This window comes from Aythya marila (assembly GCF_965140915.1).
Source record: "Aythya marila genome assembly, chromosome: 3".
Classification (NCBI taxonomy): Eukaryota; Metazoa; Chordata; class Aves; order Anseriformes; family Anatidae; genus Aythya; species Aythya marila.
In genome coordinates, this window is record NC_139044.1 from 49,263,576 (window position 1) to 49,285,678 (window position 22,103).

The 22,103-nt window shown below is 39.4% G+C and overlaps 1 protein-coding gene across 4 annotated transcripts in view; it reads left to right on the plus strand.

Annotated features, from left to right (window-relative positions):
• UTRN (utrophin) overlaps positions 1–22,103 on the plus strand; it is a 366,390-nt gene that overhangs the window by 157,108 nt on the left and 187,179 nt on the right. The gene's annotated exons all lie outside the window — the stretch shown is intronic.

The window sequence follows — 22,103 nt, forward strand, 5'->3', positions numbered from 1 at the left end:
ACATAGCTGCATTGAAATTAAGTGAAACAGGACAATTTAAAGTATCTTCTAGAAAACTACTCACTGTACTCATAAAGAAGAGAACGGTATATTGTGGAGGCTTGTGTCTGTGGAAGATGACGTCAATCAACAAGGTTTATATGATTACGGTCAGTTGGGGAACTCATCTGTAGAGATGTCTCTCTGACACAAAGATAAAGCTGTTATTTTGCAATTTACTGTTGTCTATATACAGCTGTGAAGTACCCTGCTCATGGAAGATTGTTCACTCTCCTTTGTTGTGCTTGGTTAAGATTGCTGGAGTAGTTTCATGTGAGGGGAGTAGTGCTGGACGAGCCTGCCTGCTGTGTGGGCAGGTCCATAACCAGCTCTTGATCTGTGCCCCTTGTCCTGGTTTGTGACCACTGGCAGGTTACAAGGCAGATGGAGGTGCTTGGGCATGGCCTCCCCTTCTTCAACATCCTCCTAGCTGATGTTATCTGCCTTTGTCTATGACTGTATGCTTCTGTTCACTGTGCAGATGAAGTATACCCAACCTAGCCATAGCTTTACATAGGATTTTGAGCTTTTTTCTACTACCGAGGGCAGTTAAGAAGAGTGCACGTCAAAGACTGTTGTAGCGTAATGGCTTCTGAAATGATCTTAACTTAACAGTGTGGCCAGCAGGGCTAGGGAGGTGATCGTCCCCCTGTACTCGGCTCTGGTGAGGCTGCACCTCGAGTACTGTGTTCAGTTTTGGGGCCCTCGCTACAAGAAGGACATCGAGGTGCTTGAGCGGGTCCAGAGAAGGGCGACGAAGCTGGTGAGGGGCCTGGAGAACAAGTCCTACGAGGAGCGGCTGAGGGAGCTGGGCTTGTTCAGCCTGGAGAAGAGGAGGCTCAGGGGCGACCTTATCGCTCTCTATAGGTACCTCAAGGGAGGCTGTAGCGAGGTGGGGGTTGGCCTGTTCTCCCACGTGCCTGGTGACAGGACGAGGGGGAATGGGCTTAAGTTGCGCCAGGGGAGTTTTAGGTTAGATGTTAGGAAGAACTTCTTTACCGAAAGGGTTGTGAGGCATTGGAACAGGCTGCCCAGGGAAGTGGTGGAGTCACCATCCCTGGAAGTCTTCAAAAGACGTTTCGATGTAGAGCTTAGGGATATGGTTTAGTGGGGACTGTTAGTGTTAGGTCAGAGGTTGGACTCGATGATCTTGAGGTCTCTTCCAACCTAGAAATTCTGTGATTCTGTGATCTCTCTCCCTCTAGTAATTTTCAATGTCACATTAAATATAACTGAAACATTTACCTCACGTCACTGGTAAACACTCCAAAATCAACATGTCTGTTTTTAAATATTTGTTGAAATGAACTCTTAACATAAAATGAAGCTGTAACTTCTTGCTACTGCAAGGTATGCCTTATAAAATAAATAAATCAAGCCCTCTCCCTTCCAAGTTCTTAAGGTTAATATCTGGTTAAACAAAGATCATTTCCTGTTCTTCCTCCTGTTGAGTGGGTATAAAATAACATTGTTCTCTTCGTAGTTTGCTGAATATGAGAAGAAGCATTTCTTCTGAATGGTTATAAGAGTGCAGGACTTGTAACTTTCTCTGTTCTATGTGAAGATGCCTCTGCCCCCAGGACCTATGCACTGAGTTAAAGTTCATTGTGAGCTTAGAGTATGATAAATTGTAGGTGAAATACATACTGAAAGCAGACAAAATATGATTTTTTTTCCAGTTATAAGTCATGCATTTTCAAAATTAGATCATCTGCTAAACTAGAGTGTGTGTGGAGCAGTGGGGGTTGGAACTGTCTTACATTACATTGTAGGGCTAACTTATTTGGCTGCAGCTCATCACTCAATAGTGGAGTCGGTGATCTGGGGACTGTTGAAGCCTTCTCCTGACTTCCATTACAACAGTACTGCACAAATAATCCCAGCTTTGAGTGAGGCTGGAGGCAATGATTTTTTTTTTTTTTTTTTTTTGAAAGGGAGGAAGCTCAGTTATAGCATCAGTCTTTTTAATTAATCTGAAAGAGGTTAAAACCTAAGTTGAAGCAAGATGCTGAAAATGAGCTAAGAAATAGAAGTAACACTGGGACAATGTGAGTGAAAGCCTGTGCCTACTGTTGTGTTCAAACTAACTTGTTTTATTGTCATGTTGGTTTTAACAAATATCGTCTGTGCTTGTCTCATTATGATTCAAACTTGTATGTTAGCTGGAAAGGAAAAAAAAACAGAACTGAAACAATAGAGCAGGTGTGGTCTGTGGATACTTCTACGAAGAGTTGTGAGCCCCTGCACACTTATTTCTGAATGCTTCAGTGTTCTGGGACCTGTGCTGCTTCATAGGTTTATTCCAAAAAAAAAAAAAAAAAGTTTATTAGCAGTGTATCAGCTAATGATGCTAGGCTAGAGCTGGAAAGCTAAAGTAACAGACTTGTAGTGATGGAGGAGAGCAGGTGTAAGGCAGAAGCAAGACAGAATGGGAGAATAGTTGTAAATTTCTAAAACCAGAGCTGAATGAAGACTCAGTTACATCAAAATAATGGTGGCGATGGTGCTGGGGGGATCAGAACTGAGACATGACAGAACAAAACATGAAAAACAAGTTGATGTAGACTGAAATACTGATTCATTTTTTTTAATAAATAAATTTCAGAATGAAAAGGTATGTTAACAGAATTGGATGGGAACAGTTTCTAAATCTGTCCTGCATGAAAAATCTGTGCCCTGCACTCATCCTCTCAGCTGGGAAGTGCCTGAGAAGAGGCGTACCAGCATGTAAAGCATGGGCGCTGAAGCTGTCAAGTTCCTAGGGTCCTGTGAACTTGTCAGACTCGATGCTGCCTTCAGCTGGTGCCTCTACACTGTTCTGGCTGATGTGCTTGAAGTGCGTGTACGTGTTCATGTGGCAATGTACGCAGTACAAAATACAGTTACTTGTAATACTTGTAATAGTGTCTTTAGATTCCAAATTGAGACAAAAATGTGATATGCTTTGAAACATGATATGCTTTGAATTTACAGTAATTTAACTTGAGTAAACAGATGAATTACATTTAGATCTTTTTTCAACTGAAACTATTTAATAAAGCTTACAGTAAGAATTATCACATTTTTGTATAGTTTAATATCTATCTATCTTGTAGAAAAAAGTTGTTGTTTTTTATTTTTATGATTTTTTTTTTTTTTATCATTTCTTATCTCAGCTCCCTCTACCTTCCTATCTGCCCAGAAAGACTGATGTTACAGATCTGTTAACCCCGAAAGAGGGGAGAGACGGTCAAAGCCCCAGGCTGAGAATACACATAATTTCCTATTCTTCTTGATACATGTTGATGTAACTTACTCTGGGGGAATTTTTTTCATTAATTGAATTTTTGGTTTTATTACAGAGAGCGTGTGTCAGACTTGGTGTTGATTTCTTAATTTATTTTCCCTTTTGAATCTTGTTTGGTAGAAACTATGTCAATGCACACAGCCGTTTGTGGTGAATACTTACTTCCTGAGGAAACTGTGCTTTCTAGATGGCATGGTTTTGATCAGTATTCCCTGATACTGTAGTACCTGATCTGTGTTGAGGCAGTCATCCTCTGCTTACTCTCTGTTCTGCCACCCGTGGTGTCAGTGATGGCTTTCCCTGAGTGTTTGCCCCAGCAGCCCCTCCAGCACAGATGTAAACAGCTGGATCGTAGCACCTCCGGAAGGAGCAAGGAATTGTGCCCCTGGTTGTGCTGCAGAGTCGCCACACCTCAGGGCACACTGACTGTATTGCACAGGGAGTGCCTTACTGGTAGCAAAACACTTCCATGCTCTGGGATGTCCTGGTGCCATCCTTAAATGGCTTAAATAATTCTGCTATGTCATGGGGAAAACATGAACATGGTGTTAGCTCTTTGAAATCAAGGCTGGCTAGAAATGGGGTGGTGGCATGACCGTATGCTTTCAGTTTGGCAAAACCCTTCTTTCTTGTCCTAATGAGCCGTTCAGGGAAAGACATAATTTGGAAACGGCTCCTGAAAACCATTCGTACTTTCTGATCTGAGTGAGAATCCTTTGAGATCTCTTTGACTAAATTAGCTCTAAGCGAGTTTTCCTAGTAGAGAGGTTTACCCCCTGCAGTTTTTCCTTTTGTATTGGATAATCTAGTTTTGAGAAGCGCCTGTGTGATTTATTAGCCTTTAGCGTATGGCTGATATAATTAGGGCAGGTATCCCTCTGCTCCTCTTGGAAGATTTATAACACAGTCTGTTATTCACTCACTACAGCTCTGCCAGAGCTGCTGCGTTCAGTCTGAGAGCGAGAGCATCCTTTGCCAGAGTGAGGGAGCAAATGCTCAGTCTGCCGATCGAAAGCAGCTACCGAAGGAGAACAACCGTGGTGGTACACGGGAGCTGTCTTCCTGAAGGAATTCCTTTTTTGTTTCCACAGCTTTCATGCTTAAATTAATAACCTTTCCAGCTATTTAGTGCACTACTGAATGGTGGCAGATACTCGGCTGCTCAACAACTTCATTTACTTTCTGCACAGGCAGAGCTGAGCAATACCGGTTAGAAGGAGCTGTGAAGAATTTTTTTTATTTTTTATTTTTTTTTGCATTCGCTTCTCGTGGTTATTTTGTGAGAGAAACTTATGCTGTATCAACCTCCTTTGCCTTTGAAACATATAAAGCCTGTAGCTCTCAAAGGCAATCCTGGAAGAGAGCATGCTCAGAAAGCTGGCAAATCATTGTCCAGTGACCGGGAGGAAATGATAGTTGCTCTTCATTTATAATGCAAATTCTGAGGTGTCTTCAGAAGTGTGGCAAACTTAAAATGATGGCTGTGGTGAGAACGTCTCTGCAGAAAGTTGTGGTGTTGTTGCATCGTTTACAGAGGATGGCTGTTTCTTCTCCACGTTACCAGAAGCTGTGTAAGGTAAGAAATGCAAGACCCAAATCTTGAGAGCATCTAATGCTTTTCTCTCTTTTATCTTTTTTTTTTTTTTTTTTTTTTTGAGATAAAAAGAAAAAAAGAGAATGAAATGAGTGTCAAAAGTACCTTAAGCTATGTGGTGTGGTTTTAAAGCCTTCCATGTTCTCATATGCAAGCTTTGTTAAAGAATGTTATTAAAAACAAAAAAGTGCTTGTCAATTAGTAATACAGTTAAGAAAAAAAGTGCAGTGTTGTTTACCATTTACGTATCTGGAAGGAAACTTAATGTTCAGTTATCTTCTGTAAACTGCTACCACATCTTTTCCAGAGGAGTTGGTTAATACTTGATAAATGCAGTGATTTAACTCCAAGGTACCCATTATGTAGAGGAACTGCCTTATATAATAATAATGCCCAGTGGTTTTGCTTCTGAGCTTAATGAAACTTTTCATCAGGAATGAGCTCAGCAGACTCATAATACATAATGTGCAGCTATGAAATTTTGACTTCACCTGTCGGTATTTATGGAGTTCTGTTGTGGGGGGCATACAAAGGGAAAGGAAAAGTTGCCCGAAAAGCATGTTGACCTTTCACTGCCATTCACATGGATATTTTTACCATTACCTGTTTTGGTGGCTGACAGCTTCCACAAGACTGTTTTCATGTTTCGTTGGTTTTGCACAGGTGCAGTAGTTGAGAACTTCAGTACTGTGGTAATGATCTAAGCTACCTAGTAAAAATAAGCTTTTTAAGCACATTAATCGCTCACCAGATTAAAATAAAAAGATAAAAAGCAGCTGTGGTATGTAAAGTCAATGAGTGAATGCTGCCACAGTGTTCCTGCGAGGAGTGGTTGTACCATGGTGTGCTGTTGGACTTCAATGCAAAGATTCTGCTTTGTAACTTTGGCAAATACAAGATTGGAGGGGCCTTCAGCTGTGTACTGACATAACCGTGTATAAACTCTATTCAGCTGCCTTTGAACTAGTTTTTCATTCTTGCTGCTTGTGATACTTTAATACTTTACTGTGTTTTTTGGTGACTTTCTGTCCGAGTTTGTTTGTACACAAAGTGGGACCAACATGCACGAACAGACTCAGGAAGCCCATTCTTGTTACAGTGATAAAGTAAAGCCATTGTAATTCATTGTTTGCTTCAATCCAAAATGCATTTTATGAGAAATGTGTTATGAGAAATATAAAGTTTACATAAAGTAACAGAGATCTCACCTTTAGGGTAGAGCTTGGAAGTACGAAGAGGATGTAATGCAGTGTCTGGTTCGTAACAGTGAAGTTCATAGAAGTTGTGGCATATGGGGAACAGCATGGCATTTTCAAATGGGTATTTCAGTGTGCTTTACAAAGCTGTAGAGGTGTATCTTCATTATGAAGACTGATAGAGAGTAGTTTGTGTGCATACAAGCTGTTGTAACAAGCACGCCCCAGTTCCTCTTGTCTATCATTGAAGAGCTCTGCTTGCTTTTGTGAATAATGCAACTTTTTATTAACTAATGTAAAGGCATGCTTTTTGATTGTCTTTTCATAAAGACTAGGAAAGTAAAAGTGCTTTAAAACCTGTTCAGTCACATTTTCACATGTAAACTTATTTATAACAACGTTTGTCAAACAAGAACTATTTAGTGACACTTGCAGTAGAAATCATTTGCTAATTGGAATGAGAGCCTAGTAAATGGTTGGAGACCTACCTTGAGTTTAAACCTACCTGAGGGGTAGCAAAATGCTTCTCAAAAGCTGTTCCTAAAGTATATTTTTTGATTCCATGAGCAAACGCCTCAGGCATTTTAATGTAGCTAAATTACACATTGTATGTTTGTGGTTTTTTTTTTTTTTTTTTCCCTCCCCTTAAAAAGTCCTGCTGCTGTTTTCTCAGGTGTCTTGTGAACAGCTTACCAAAAGTAGAATTGTTGTTGGTCTGTCTGTGGAGTTAAATCAGACACTGACTGGAGAAAAAGGACTGTTTTACAATCCCAGTCACTTCCAGCAGGTGTCAATGTAAGGCAGTGATATATGGGAGTATGGTGATGGAAATGTTAATGCTTACATGAAAAAATGCTACAGAAATTACAGATTAAAAGCAAACCTGATAGTGGGCCAGTAAGGATTTCTGGTAGTGTTCTATATACTTCTGTCTTCGTCATTTCACAAGTTTTCATATGTTGTGTGAACTCTGTGGGTACACAAATACAGTTCAGTTCTGCCTAAGAGAAGTTATTTACTACAGAGGAAATGCCTTTTGCTTCATAAACTAGTATCTAAATGTTTGATGCAAAGTGTCCTCTGAAGCTAACAGCGTGTCAATGAAATAAACATTAAAAAAAAGTGCCAATGAAATATTTAAGGCAAATTCGTGAAGTTAGTGTTTGTCTATTTTTAAGCACACTATTTATAAGAGTAGACTTCTATAGGCTTTTTTATTAAACTAATGAATATATTCAAAATTGTTTCTTTCATTAGCAGATTCATATAATAGTAACTCTCAGCATTCATAGTCTTCATGTTGTAAATTTTGTAAGAGCAGGAACAGAAACAAACATTTTGGTGACATGGCATTGCAGTATTGATGAAAAGCAAGAAAGCCAGGGTTTAGGGTATTACTACTTCAGCAGCTTTTCTTTCACTAATACCTTCATAACAAGGTAAGCTGTGGCAGATGTAACTTCTTTTCACTGGTAGTGATATTTGATTCTTTGGCACTGAAATTAGTGCTGTATTTGTAGATTTGGATGCATGTTGTCAGGACAATACATAATCAGTTTTGCTTTATTGTTGGCAGCTTTGTCTCATAACTCTGCAATTTTTTGACATTCAAAGGAAACAACCAGAAAAATATTTTGTAGGGGTTGTCATCCGGTCTCTGTTCTTGCTTGTGCGGTTGTTCCCTAAAGTATATCTTCTATTAGGTATATCCTAATCTTGGACAAGAATGAATTTGGATTTTTGTTGGGAACAGAAGAATTCATGGCAAGTTACAAATCTTGCAAGGTACAAAGGTATATATATTTTCTGGGAGACCGGAACTAAAATATTACATATGAAAGTGAAGTAGAAAACTAAGAAGCTTTCTCAAATTTCCTTGACAGAAGTGAAAGAATAGTGTTTCTCCGTCAGACAGGTAAATGATTAACTTGAAATATGTATCCTGGTGGTAGAGCTTGACTGTGTTATTTTTGAAATATACTGCTAACATTCAGGGACTGGAGCATTCATCCACTGGAGGACAGACTGAGAAACAGCTGGTAGCTATGTATTTTCTCATTTCTTTTGTGGTAACTTCTTACAAGAACACCACTTAGAAAACAAATAGAAAACCTTCACATAAAGTGCTTGAAGTTTTAAACTGAATCCAACATGAGTCTTCAGTCTTGAAGTGATAAATAACTCAGGTGAAGTACTGACTTCCTCAGCTGTAAAGAGAAATGATGTTTCTGAAACCTGTGTCTTGGAGGGGTTTCTAATGAATATACAGTTTAAAATGCAATTCTCTCATTTCCTGCTATGGAATGGTAAGAGAATATATTTATACGAGGAGACCAGCAAAACCCCTTTTGCTGTATGCAGAAAGGGAAATATTGGAATTAAGTTTGGGAAGGACATTAAAAAAAAAAAAAGCATTTGATATTGTGTATTACTTCTTAGTATAGTTCAGAAAAGAACACTGCTTTGACATAAGTTCTTTGTTATGTTGAAAACTAGACAGAAGCTGTATATAGTAAGCTGCTGCATATCGGCAGGAGCTATTGCTGTAGCTCTTGGTGTACTAATTTTCTTAAGGCTGTTTACAGTTTAAAGACAGAAGAAGTAAAAGTATCTTGATGCTGCACTGGAAGACCTTTAAACATCAATGGATCAATCAAAAGATGGAGAAGTTGAATTTCATTTGTGTTATTTTTGAGTCGGAAATATAAAAGCTGTTCTGAAAACATAATCTAGAGGTAATTATTTCTCCATTGGTATCAACTGTTAACATGTTATGGGTTAATTCCCATTGAAATTTCAGAGAGATCTGAATATTTTCTCGTTTTGTTACACTAGAGAGACTCAGGATCCTGAGAACTCCCTGCTACCTCCTGTGGATAGGAGAAATTGCACTTTAACAAGCTGCCCAAAGAGGCTGTTGTATTTATTTCCATCTGTAGAGGTGTTCAAAAGTGCAGTGGGTGAGGTCCTGAGCAGCCAGATTGAGTTTTGAAATTGGCTCCTGCCATTGGCAAGAGGTTTGGTGTTGTGACCTCCAGAGGTCTTCCAGCCTGCTGTTTTCCATGAGGTTCTGTGCTAGTGACCTAGTACTGTATGCAGGAAGGCTAAAATAGTCAGAACTATAGTGCGGCAGTTTTCAGCTGTGATGGCTGCCTATGAAAAATGCTTACTGCTCTGCTGAGATCTGATCCGAGTCTGGGTCTGTGGCGATTCTGCTCTCCAGCCATAGCGCGTGTCCTTTTGAGAGAGGATCCTTTTGCTGTAGTGTAGCTTCAGCAGGGGAACATTATTGTACAGGTGGGCATTTGTTGTGTATCTGAACTTTGTGTTTATGATGAGAAAACATTTTAATATCACATAATACTTGCTATAATCTTACCTGCCCTCCTCCCCTGCTTTTGCATTTTCAGGCATCATTTTTAATTGCCCCAAAGAGGAGAACGTGCCACTGGCCCCTTTCGGTGAAAGCTTGTGGCCATCTTGAGTGGGGAGGCTGATTGAAACGTAACCTTCTTTGTTTTGCCATTTGTCTAATTATGACCAGTGCCAAATGAAACTGTATAATAAATGGGTACTTTCCTGTAAATTGTTATTTTATTTTTCCAACAGAACTGTGCTCTCTGCAGTGCTCTCTGCATTTGAAGTTTCTCTAGAAATGAGCAAAGAGAAACAAAGTGAGAAAGGACATAAAGCTTCATAAACTCAGATTTTTTTAACTGCTGCACCAATCATTTCTTATTTGTGAGCAGAGTGCAGCTTAACACAAGAGAAGATGGGTTCTTGGATATAGCTTGTTTTGATAGCATTTCAGCAGTATTTTGGAAGGGACAGAAGGAAGATAATTCAGCATAGCCTTTTGGAATCAACTTACGTTTAAAGACAAATCTGATTTTTGATCTGAAAATATTTTGCTATTGCAATGGGAATGAAAATAAACATAAGATATGGGGTAGTTCTATTAAAGCATGAATGTAGAATTAATGGCAAAATTGACTTCCATGAACTTCACATGTTTACAGGAGCTGGATCAATATGTGATATATGAGACCATCTTACCGTAGTATTTTACCACAGTGCTTTTTGATTGCTGCCATTTTTCAGGGAGCAGTTTCTTTCCTCTCTCCCTGAGGGTTCAGTCACCCTGCCCAGGCTCATGAAGTCATGAAGCAGCAGATGCCTAAACCAGCACCGTGCTTCACTGGTTCCTGTCATGAGCACAGACCGTCTGTCTTACCTTCTACCTCACACAGATTACTTGAGTATGTTTTAAAGAAAACTGCACTCTCTACGTAGCTGGGGAAATAGCACTGTGTGAAGCTGGCCTGTAGCTGCTGGTCACCAGTGACTGGAAGATCTGCACTCCCTTTCTTTTGCCTTCCCTTCTATTTTTAATCAAGACATGGTGCTACAAGACTACGTTCCCAAGTAGCCCTGGAAGTAGCAGTGTTTTGTAGCCACTGCTTTGGTTCTGGCTGCCCTGAGATGTTTTCATGCTCGTCGTGCACTTTGCTGTAGAGCTCTGTGCTTTGAAGGAACTTCAGCAGCGTCGCACAGCCGTGTGATTGAATATGGGTGGAAGGTGTCAGGGGCATTCCTGATAATTGATGTTCTGTGTTGTGCTACAGAAAGCAGTTCTTCACAGCGGTAGCAGAGCTATATTTCCTGGTGTTTTGTGGCATATGGTAAATGTGGTAGGTGCTGTAAGTGAAGGATCAATCTGGAACACCACTGATGCTGCAGATGTTGTGTGGTTGCTGGTGAGCCCTATATCTATGGCCACGGTGTTGTGCTGACAGAGGGAAGAGCAGCCTCCTCTGCACTGGTGTTTAAAATTTCTGACCTGAAGTGATCATCCTTCCCAGGGAGAGGTGGAGACTCAGGCTTTCAGCTCTTGGCATTGCTGCAAAGCCTGATGACCAATTAGCGCTAATTGTGCTGGGGTTTGTGGTGTGGTCCTGGAACAGTTATCTGAGGTTACTGCTTTCTGTCACCTGCCCTCTTTGGACTGGGTTTGGACTATGCTTTATTCTTTCCGTAGCTCTCTTTTAAGGAGGAATGCATTATTAACCCTGAGATAATCAGTCACCCTTCAAGTTCAATCTTGAATGTTCCATGTCAAATACTGTAACTCTCTTGTTTGCTACAAAGAGAAGCATTCATTTGCTAGAAGTTCCAGCACTACAAAGTAGCTGAAACAATTTTTTCTCCTCATTCTGTTTCTGAAAATCTTTAGAGTGTAAATGAATAGTCCCAACTTCTTAATATCTGAATTCATCTGAGATTCTCTGAATGGAGTTGGAACAAAAGTTACAGATTACACAAAATATCTTCCCTCCCACCCCTTTTAATATTTCTTTATTAGCAAGCACACTACTTTTCTCCTTTGGAAAGGGAAAGAATGGGTCCAGAAGGAAGAAAGAAAAACCTCTCAATGGAATTTCGCTTGTTTTTTTGCAAGGAGTTTTCATCAGGAGCTAACACCAGTCCCTCAGTTGATTTTACCTTTATATAGCCTAGTACGAAGATTAGCTCTGTAATTTCTTCCTGTAGCCCTCAGTAAGAGCACTGAGTCTTAATCAGGTGAGCTGTTATTTGTAAGCAGATGACTTAGCCAAATAGCTGGAACGTGGGAAGACTGTGTCCCTTATAACGTGGGTAGCATTGTTTCCTTTATCTGAGTACTTTTAAGAGAAAATAGGGAAAGTAGTTGAGAGGTTTTTGTTGAAGAATTCGGATTTCAACAGGACTTTCCATGAGCCCCTTTTCATCCTGATGTCAAAAGGCTCTTGAAGAGGCTTAGTTACAAACTTGTAGAATCAGACACTTTTTTTTTTTTTAATAAAAATAAATAAATAAATAAATTCCTTCTGTCTAAAACCCCTCTTTGCTAGAGGATGGACTTCTGTGTTGTACTGTGCAATTCTACTGAGAAGAGAGAACGTTACCTGAGGGGTGTTTATATGAAGGTATCTCTTGTAAGGGGAAAGAAAAAGTAAGGCCTTGGGCAATATGACATGTTACAGTACAATTTTGGGCTCTTTATTATAAAGTGTAACATCTGAAGGTTACTGGACAATGAAAAAGATTTGCTCTCTGGGAACTGGTAGCATTGAAATCAAGATTTCAGACCTCTCAGGAACTATGGGATGTGCAGAGCACAACAGTTTTGCCTTAGAGGAAAGAATTCATTCGTTCTCCTTTCTTCCTTTGTGGAGGAGTGGTACAACCTCCTTCACTGAGAGCAGCTAGCACACTGCCAGCAAAATCCAGATACACTGATGAGCATTTTCCAAGTTTTCCTGATGATTGTGACTGAAAGTGGAGGAATCCTAGCAAACAGCATTAAAATATATGGACAGCTGTGGATTAGGGATATATTCAGTAAAGGAAAAGTGTCAGAAGGATAGTTTTGCTAAGAGTTGTTTTTATTTTTCCATTGCTGGTGGGTGGCTGTAACAAGAGTAGAATTGTAGCCCGCTTGCATAATATGTCCACTAATTGAGCTTGTCTGTGGCTACTGACCTGTTCCTGTGGCATAAAAGACAATATTCATTTGAGAACACTGGCTGTTGTTGTTGGTACACATGCTGGTCTCTCCATGGCAGCAATGATCTGTCGCACTTTTCAGTGAAATGATCTTATACTGTGGCTGAAGAGCAACTAATTTTCCGATGTATTCATGTATAATGAAGCTCTGTTTTTAGGTCAGCAGGTAATCAGTTCACACAAGAAGAAAAGTGAAAGAAAATTATGTGGAGGCTCCATGGAACCAGTTAACAATAGAACATGTGAAAACTGAGTGGAAGATAGCTTTGCTTAATGTGTGGTTGATACCTTAGGAGGGAGTTGAATTTAGAAGTAAGCCAGAGTTATGCTTCAGTTTAAGATGACTTTGTCATGCATTGGGTTGAGTACATTAATAGTTGATTATTCGAGGTTCCTAATAAACGTTTGAGGAGGCAATGAAGATTTTTTTAGTGAGTGATGGCAGGCTTTAGCACTGCTAGGTCTAGTACATTGTTTTGTGTTCCCTGGGGGTTCAAATTGGTTGCGCTGAAAGTTAAAGAATATTATTCTATAGGAATAGAACATAGGAATTCTAAAGGAATTACAGGGCGAACAATGAATTAACAGCTGCAAACCAGAAGGAACGAAGCTCTCTGATTACTGTATTACTTTTCCATATTTAATATAACTGGTCTGTCAGCATGCTTCCTGTAAGTCTCCTGTGTTACCACCAGTTCAGAGCTACTAAAAATTATGTCAGTCTTAAGTGTAAAAGAGGCACATGTCTTCTTTGAGGTGGCAAGTAAGGGCCCATTTGAGAACATAACTGCTTGAGTGTTACACAATTTAGGTTACAAAAGGAGGGGAAACACGAAAAAATACAGAACTAAACAAACAAACAAAAAAACCACAGCCAAAAGAATTGCTACTGAAAAAATAGGTTTTCTACACAGAAGCAATATGCATATCATGTAATATGTATCATATATATGAATATATTAAAACATTTTTATACAAGCATGAAGGAGGACCATATATGCATATATTTGCTTTTTTTTTCCTTGTATGAAATCAAGGGAAATGAAAGTTAATTGGTAGTTGCTATGATACTCTCTGAATGGCAGGCCTGGAACAGAATACAACATTTAAAAACAGAAACCGGGGAAGGTACAGGAAGGCTTTAAACTATATCTTCTTCAGGCTTCAGTCCAATTGTATAGGGCATGTGAAAGGGGAGCTGTGATTTAGATCATCTCAGAAAGCCCAGGGCATAAAGCTAAGTATGATCATTTGTCTTGTTTAGCAGTTTGATTATAAAGTATGTTTGTATTTTATGTCTGTTTGGTACTGTCCCAGCATCTTTGCGAGAGATAAGTCTTTGGCAATGATACATGTGTAGAGAGAAAGGGAAAACTAAAATGAAATTAAAGACACTTCAGGAAGAAAAACAGGTGGCTTAGGGATATGTTATATTGATGGGATGGATTTCATAGTCTTGTCTCACCTAATGGTGGTTTCTTGGAATGGTTTTTGAAGTTACAATCAACGCAGTATTAAATCTAGAGCTGGAAGTCACTAGTTATTGTACTTGGAATGCTGAGGCTTCTGTCCATAAGGGGACCTGGAACTTTTACAGACAAGGCAGCTAGCGTGAATGAAATTTTGGAACGATAAGACACAAAATAGTGTGAGTAGGCAGTGAGCTATAGAAAACACCTGGCTGCACAATTGCTGTAGCTCTACCTGTTTTGTTCTTGTAATGCAACATTTTAGTGGTTGCTCTACGGTGAAAAAAGAATATATATATATATATATATATATATATATATATATAATTTCTCAGCAAAATTGCAGAGCACAGTCTCTATCTACTGCAGAAACATATTAGTGTTGCTGTGTGAGAAGAGTTGAGAGAGCTCTGTAACAGCTCTGTAGAGTTTCCTAGTTCAGAGAGCAAGTGAGCTGTGCTCCCCAGTCAAATGTTGGCATTTGTGTTGCTTTTTTAACCTGCCATCCTCCTTCCCCTTCTTCATACCTACAAGAGCTCCACCAACACAAAATGGTCTTGGGTTGTAAACCTGTGCAGATACACAGGCCACTGCCACCTCTGTGTGTGTGTGATTTCTTTTTGGTAAATGTAAGTACAGTTTAATTTCTTTAAATGTAAGAAAGTAGAACAACAACAAAAAAAAGTAAAATACCAGTCCATTTGGTAGTCCGGCTAATTTTAATGTCCAGCATAATTGAATATAGCTTGATCACAGCCACAGGAGTTCTAAATAGTTACTGTAATTGATTCCTGGTTACTCTCTCTGTGTGGAAGTTTAAAATCAATTTTTACGTGTGCTCCAGGGGAAAATGATGACTCCCCCTTTCCTTTTCTGACCTTTTCCTCCCCCTGTCACCTTTATAATTGGTTGCTTGGCAAGCATGCCAGTTTCGTGTCAGCCGGCCCTTGTTTTAGGCCTTGTGGTCCTGGTTTCATTGATTTTCTTCACATTTTATTTCTCAGTGTAGAAAGGAAGGAGAATGGCAAATTGAGTTCTGTGGCTGCAGTGAAAATTGTTTTAAGGTTCACCTATGGCACAATATTTGGCAAGTAAAAGAAAAGCTGAAGTGATGCCGTGGTGCTTCCCAGAGGCTCCTGCATGTGGCAGGAGAGCTCTTACCTGGTCGCAGCTCTCCTGCTCACAGCTCTTGAAATGATGATGAAGGGTCTCCACATCACAGCAGTGAGATAAGGTGCTGGTAGATGTTCCTTGGGGACACACGGTAATTCTAAAGTAAATGTCTATACCCAGCAGCAGTCAAACCTGCAGGAAAATTTCCCAGTTTATCCACTAGCTTTTCCCTAAGAGAGAATTAAGAAGCAATTTTTTTTTTTTTTTTTTTTTTTTTTTTTCCTGCTGGCTGCATTTGAATGAAAATGTTAATTGGGTAATTCAAGTGCAAGCCAATCTTTCAGGTAAAAATGTTTGGTGGGTAATTCAAGGGCAAGCCAATTTTTAACACCTGTTGATCCACAGCTTGGGTGCAGTTTTCACAGTGCCCATCCGCTTTCTGGTGTGTTTGCCTGAACTGGCCCCTCTGACTGCTTCAGCCTCTTGGGTCTCTGACTGGAGAGAAGTTCAGTTGATTCAGCTGAAAGTACACCATGCTTGCGACACAAAGAAGGGAAGGGATGCTGCATGGGATGACACAGCAGTCGCAGTAAAATCACAGGCTCTTAAGCTGCTTATGGTAACTGATTGCAAGTTGGTTGTATGCCGACTTTCTTCACATAATCCAGAGGTCATAGCTGCAGAGCTGGAATTTTTGCTGTAAAGATAAAATTAAATATAAAAATACATAGTGGTAGTAATTAGGCAGATATATTGTCTGATGGTTTCTGTAAAAAAATAAATAAATAAAAATCCCTGTATCTAAACTTCTTGCTTTCCCCTGGTGAGGAGAAGGGAAGAGAAGAAAGGAGAAAAAGGGGGGGAAAAAAAAAAAGTAAAACCACTAGTTATTTCACACAATTTATGGAGAAGAGATTTGGTATCCTGAACTGCTATCTTTGGTGTCTCTTTCTTGGCTGTTCCCTCCCTTTCTTCCTCTCTTCCTTCCTTTCTCTGTTCCTGTAGGTGTAGCCTTTCTTTGCGATCCCCAGAGCAGCTGCTCTCCTTGTCCAGTTATCAAGCCACAGTGATAGATGTTCTCTGATACGAAGGATGACGTTTACTTTCAGACTTAGTAAGATCAGCTTTCAGATGCTCCCTAGCTAAGGTTATGTAACATACCGGGACATACTGTTCCGTAATTCCAGTCATGTTGGGCCTTCTAGATGACAGCAGTAGGCTTCGTACTCTGGGGTAAACGTAGTGCACTTACCATTGCTATTCATGGCTGTTTCATCTGTTCATATTCCTCATTTAAGAGACCAGGTTGAGGGTGAATAAATTTGGGGAAATTCTCCCTTTGGTTACTAAAATGTTCTTTGTCATGTATTCTAGCTCCATGCATCTCCTTGACACCAGGAAGAAACAGGTCCACTTCTCAACACATGATGTCTGTATTACAATGCAAATATATGTCTAAAATGTGGGTCCTTTCCCAAATCTTTCCTTTATTTTTTTCCCTTGCAGCACAGAAGCCAAATCCTTAAAATCTGTCTGAGGTAGATAAACTACTGTTTTAAGAAAATGTAGTCCTACAAAGATGAGTGTCTCAGGATTTCATTGCTATCAACACTTACTTTATTTTTTTCTTTTTGGTATATTTTTGAGCTGTAATGTTTGTAACCATGAATATCTACAATATGGTCACCTGAGAGCATTTCTGTGCATTCATTGTCAACGGTCTACTGAGAGTACCTGCAGAGATTTTTCCTAGGATTGCTCTGTAGGAGGGCAGCAAAGAGCATGTGGATGCTTTACTTTTTGAGGGAGGATGAAAGCCCTCTTCCCTCCTTTCTGTTGTTTCACTACCAACACTTCCCAGCCGATGCAATATAGGTGGAGGTGCTAATGTAAACATAGACCAGAGTGACAAATTTTGTCACCTTGTTTTTTGGAGAAACCTGTTCCTGATTTTTCTGGTTAAGAAAGTGCTTTGGTTTCAAAGTAGTGGTAGCCAATATCTTGCTCACTGTTACACTTGCTACTGTCATCTGCTTTCAGTGAATTATTCTGACTCTGCAAAGTGAATGTTGCAAGAGGTTTTCCTGTGGGACCACTGATATATTAGTGCTTTGGGGGCTGATCTGTATATAAAGTTTTAAAATGCACCATGCCTGTGTGAAGCTGTGCATAGAAAGCAAAGCTGGTTCCTCTTCCAGTCTTGTCTGTCATTGGTACTTCTGTAGGGATGTGAATGGGTTCAGCTACCTATTTTAGTCTGATAAAAGGGATTTGGTTTAAAATAAAAGACATAGTGCCACAGAAGTATTTGATGTGTATGTACCCAAAAGGGCTTCAAGGTTGCAGATGGAATTTAGCAAGAAGCCTTCCTAAGAACATCTGTTCCTGATGATAGACAAATGTGCTCAATTTGCTCCTGGAACTTAGAAATAAATGCAGTAAGTTGTGAGCTTGTGATTCTGCCTCAGGATTTTCTTGGGGATTTTTTGAGTCAAATAGATTTTTTGTTCAGGTACAACCCTTTGGTTTTCTGGCTTACATATGGAAAGATCAATGAGGTCTGTATGCATATAAGAGACGTGATGTTGTAAGTGCCATTGGAGATGCACAAATTTAGGTTTGATACAAGTGACCGACTCAAAGATATTCCCCCTGTATTTGGGGAATTCACAGTTGTACGACTTGTGAGTTTACTGCAGAAAGATGAAGCAGACATTTGAGATGATGGTGGGTCTTCATTTTCTATATGTAAAGAAATAATTTGAGTGGTAGGAAAAAGTGATAAAGAGCACAGAGACGAGAGTATCACGGATTTTTTAGCCAACAGTTGAGATATCTATAGCTATGTCACTTAAGGATATTTGTCTAGTCTGTTGTTAAAGACAGCCAAGGACAGACTTTGTATGGCTGGTTGTGAGCCAAATTGACTCATTTTTTTCATGTCTTACCATTACAGCTTTTTGTTTTGTTTATTTTGTCCTGATGAAATCAACTTAAGTGAATATTACTTCTTTATATTGAAAGAAATATATTGTAGAATCCTTTAGCAACCCACCACATGCACTCTCTGACTAAATACAGGTATTCCCTATGTGACACGGAAGTTGGCCTGGATGTATTGGAAGACCGCTGCAATTTTTCACGTCTCAGTACTTTTTTAGATAACTCATCTTTTCTGTTGCTCTCTGCTGGGTTATTTGCTGATAGTTTAAGTTGTTCTTGTATCTCAGTGCCCAAAACTTGAAGCAGTGTGCCTGCTCAGACCTTGCTTAAACCTTGGCAGAATGAAAGAATTGTTCTGGTGATGTTGCTCTTCCACACACTTCTGATTGGCATTGCTGGCTCATGCTCAGCATGGGTCCCAGTGGTATGGCACCCTGATATTTCTTTGTAATGTCATACTGTTCATCACTTCTCTTGTTGTATTTGCTATGTTAATTGGTGTTACTCAGTTTCAGCACTGGACATTGTTCTCAGAGTTATGTTTTCTTTCCCTTTTCCTAGAAAAGTTCTCAAAATTGCTAATGTTTGTTTCTAACTCTTAACCTTTCTTCCAGATTCTTAGTTGCTGCTCCCAGCTCAATGTCCTTTGTAAAAATCAGTAAATTGACTTCGTTGTTGATGAAAATATTTGAAAGGACTAGGCTCAAGACAAGTCCCTGTTCAATCTTTCTTTATATGAAACTTGATTGTGAGCTGTTCACTATTTAGTGTAGTTTTTTAGCTAGGTATGCTTGAATCTGGGACTGCCTTGTAAGGCTTTTGACGCTTGGTGAAGTCAAGATGAATGACATTTACTACCACTCCCATATTCCCAAGGCTTGTTAGCCTGTCACTGAAAGAAATTGTTAGTCTGACATGATTGATTCTTGACAAATCATATTGGCTGTTGCTGATTTTCTTGTTATGTTTAAGGTGCTTCCGATGTGCTTACTGTTTTTTTCTCCCCCCCTTTTTTTTCTTTTTCTGGAATTGAAGTAAAGCTTATGGGCACTGAGTTCCTCAGTTATTCCTTATCCCCTAACTTAAAGAGATGAATTATGTTTGTGTTTTTCTGCACTCTGTTGGTACTCAGAGATAGCTGCTAATAGCACTGAAATACTTGTAGATGACTATTTAAGCTATTTTTTGGCAACTTTTAGCAAGTCCACCTAATCTGAAGAAGTCAAACTTACCTAATTACCCTTTGGCCTCTTATTGCCAGTTGTAGCTCAGGTGTTTACTGCTTAATTTATGATTTTGGTTATTTAATTATCTGAATGACAGTATTCCTCGTTAGTGAGATTTGAAGTGAAAGGCAAGTATTGAACATTCCTTTCTTCTCAGTATAATTGTTTAATGGCTTCCTTTCCAGTCTTGTTATTTGTCTGAATGTGAAAATCTCTCTTTTAAAAATGTAACTGCATAAATAAATACAGTAATTAAGAAATCATTTATTGGCCTTGTACCAAGGAAGAAATTAACTGTTTCCTTAGTGGAATACTTAATATAAAAAATGATGTAATGAAACTTTACTTTTTGTCTTGAAAATAATAGCTTGCCTTCGTATTTTAAGTAAGTAGCAACTGCAGACCTTGAAGCAAACTTTGGCAGGATAAAATTGAAGTGAGTCTAGAAATAACCATGCAGAGAGTCTGATCTGAGCTGCAAAAATGCAGCAGAAAGTAAAGTTTTGCTTCTTGGTGTAATGTTTTTTATAACCTAGACATACACAAATCAGGTTTTCTAGGAAAATATTTTGCTTAGTTTGTCATAGTTAAACGTAGATCTTGGTACAACCATTGAAATTGTTTGGTAAGCTTTTCTGTCCCACTAGGACTGTGGGGAGTTTCTTCTTACAGCACATTTCTAATTCAGCTTACTGAATAGTGTGGATCGGCAGTGATTGCCATAGGACTCTAATGCTTAACATGAGAAGTCTGTTAGAATTCTTATATTTAGAGGTCTGAAGATATCCAGGTAGTATTTCACCCATAGGAAGGGAATAGAAGTATGTGGTGATGGCTTTTAATGCACTACTGGTCTGCTTCTCTTATTTCTCTGTGAAAGGAAGAAGGATGGAAAACAGATGAACATGGGAATAAAACTTAGGAGCGGAGTGGTTCTCTCTTGGGGTAACTTAAAATTCAAATTACAATTATTAGGAGTGTTTTTCTTGGTTTAAATTGCTAATTTCCATACACAATTATTTTATTCTGTATATTTTTTATTTAACTGTATGAACCCCTCAAATAACTTGATTTAGTTGCTATCATGTGCTGTTATTATGTTCCATCATACTCAGACTTTCCTTTACTTAGCGTAAGTAATAGAACTAGAGTGTATGCGAGACACTTTTATAGGTTTTTGAAGTATCCACTTTAAAAAGAACTGATTTTATGATGTTGGAAAGTAGCGATGTCTTTGGAACAAAGTCCACGTGTTATTCATATACTTTAGGACAAGAATTTGGCAATGCCTTCGTACTTAAAGGTAGATGTGGGAATGAATGATGCCTAGCGCCACCGAGACTTACCTATTGCTTTTAAGGGTGTTTGTGCAGACCTTGCTGAAATTATAATGCAGTGTCCACTTGGCACTAAAAAGTAGGCAGGAATGGTGCCTCTACTGCATCCACACTGGGGAAGACAGCACTTCTTGAAAGTTATTTTGGCTTACTGGAAATTGAGCCCATCATGAAACATGTTGCTGCTGAATGATAGATGGAAAATATGTATGGAGAAAAAAAATACCCCCAAAAAAATTCTGCTCTGATCACTTTATGCATGGAAAATTGAAGTGGAGGGAATTAGAAAGGATTAAGAAATTGTTTTCCATTTCTTCCTTCAAAGACTGTGAAAGGCTTAGTAGTAAGTAGCAAACTGTTTAAGCAGATGATAAATGTTTGAAGGCACTGTGCTTCCTTGTAGGTATTTTTAAAGAAATGAGTTAAAGAAAACAACAAAACCAAAAAGCTCAGTGAGAGTTTCACAAACTGTATTTTTCTGAAATGCATAATACAAATTGACAGGCATAACTACTTAAGGAATTATAAAAAGAAAAATTAAGGTAAATACTACTTCAATATTGATACCTAATAATAAAGAAAAAGAAAAATCAAAGGCAGGGTGGTTTAATGACATTCTGAAGTGGAAATACACACAAAGATGTGCTTGGCATAGCCACATCTCCCAAGGTAGAGAGTCCATCTTCGATTTGTAATGTATTAACTGTTTATATTCGGTCCTGCAGTGAATCCAAGGGAAAGCTACAGTAAAATGTCAAAATAAAATTTAGCAGGAAAAAAGACCCAAAAGATTCAAGTCTTCAATCTGTCTATGCAGACACACTGACCACTACACAAATGCTGTGCTACTCTCACACCTTTCTGTTGGGTGTTTTCTGCCTTTTATCTGTTTTCCACTTTATCTGTTTTCTGCTGGAAAACAAGTCTTAGTGCATCTCAAGGGAGGGTAGTCTCTGCTCTCTTTTGTTTCCTACAGGTGTCACTTTTATAAAGAAACACAGTGCCTTGGGAAATCTGCTGCTGGAATTCATTTGCTTCTGGTTGCTGCCTCCTCTCATGTAGGCTCATGTTCTTGGCCCGCCTTCCTCCCCTTGCTGTCCTGGTGCTTTCTGCATGCCTTACAGCCTGCCTCCAGCCTCAGCTCTGCACTCGAGCATCATTCGGTGTGGGGAAGGTCTGGGCTGCGGGGCTGCTGACTGCGAGGAGAGCACAGCTGCTGGCCACGGGCAGCTGGTCGCGTTCTGCTGGAGGCCTCAGTGAAAGCCATGGGGTGGAACCAACAGCAAAAACCTGCCGGAGTCCCGTTGGCATTCATTTCTCCTGTCTGGTCTCCCTCGTTCTTCTCATTGTGGGT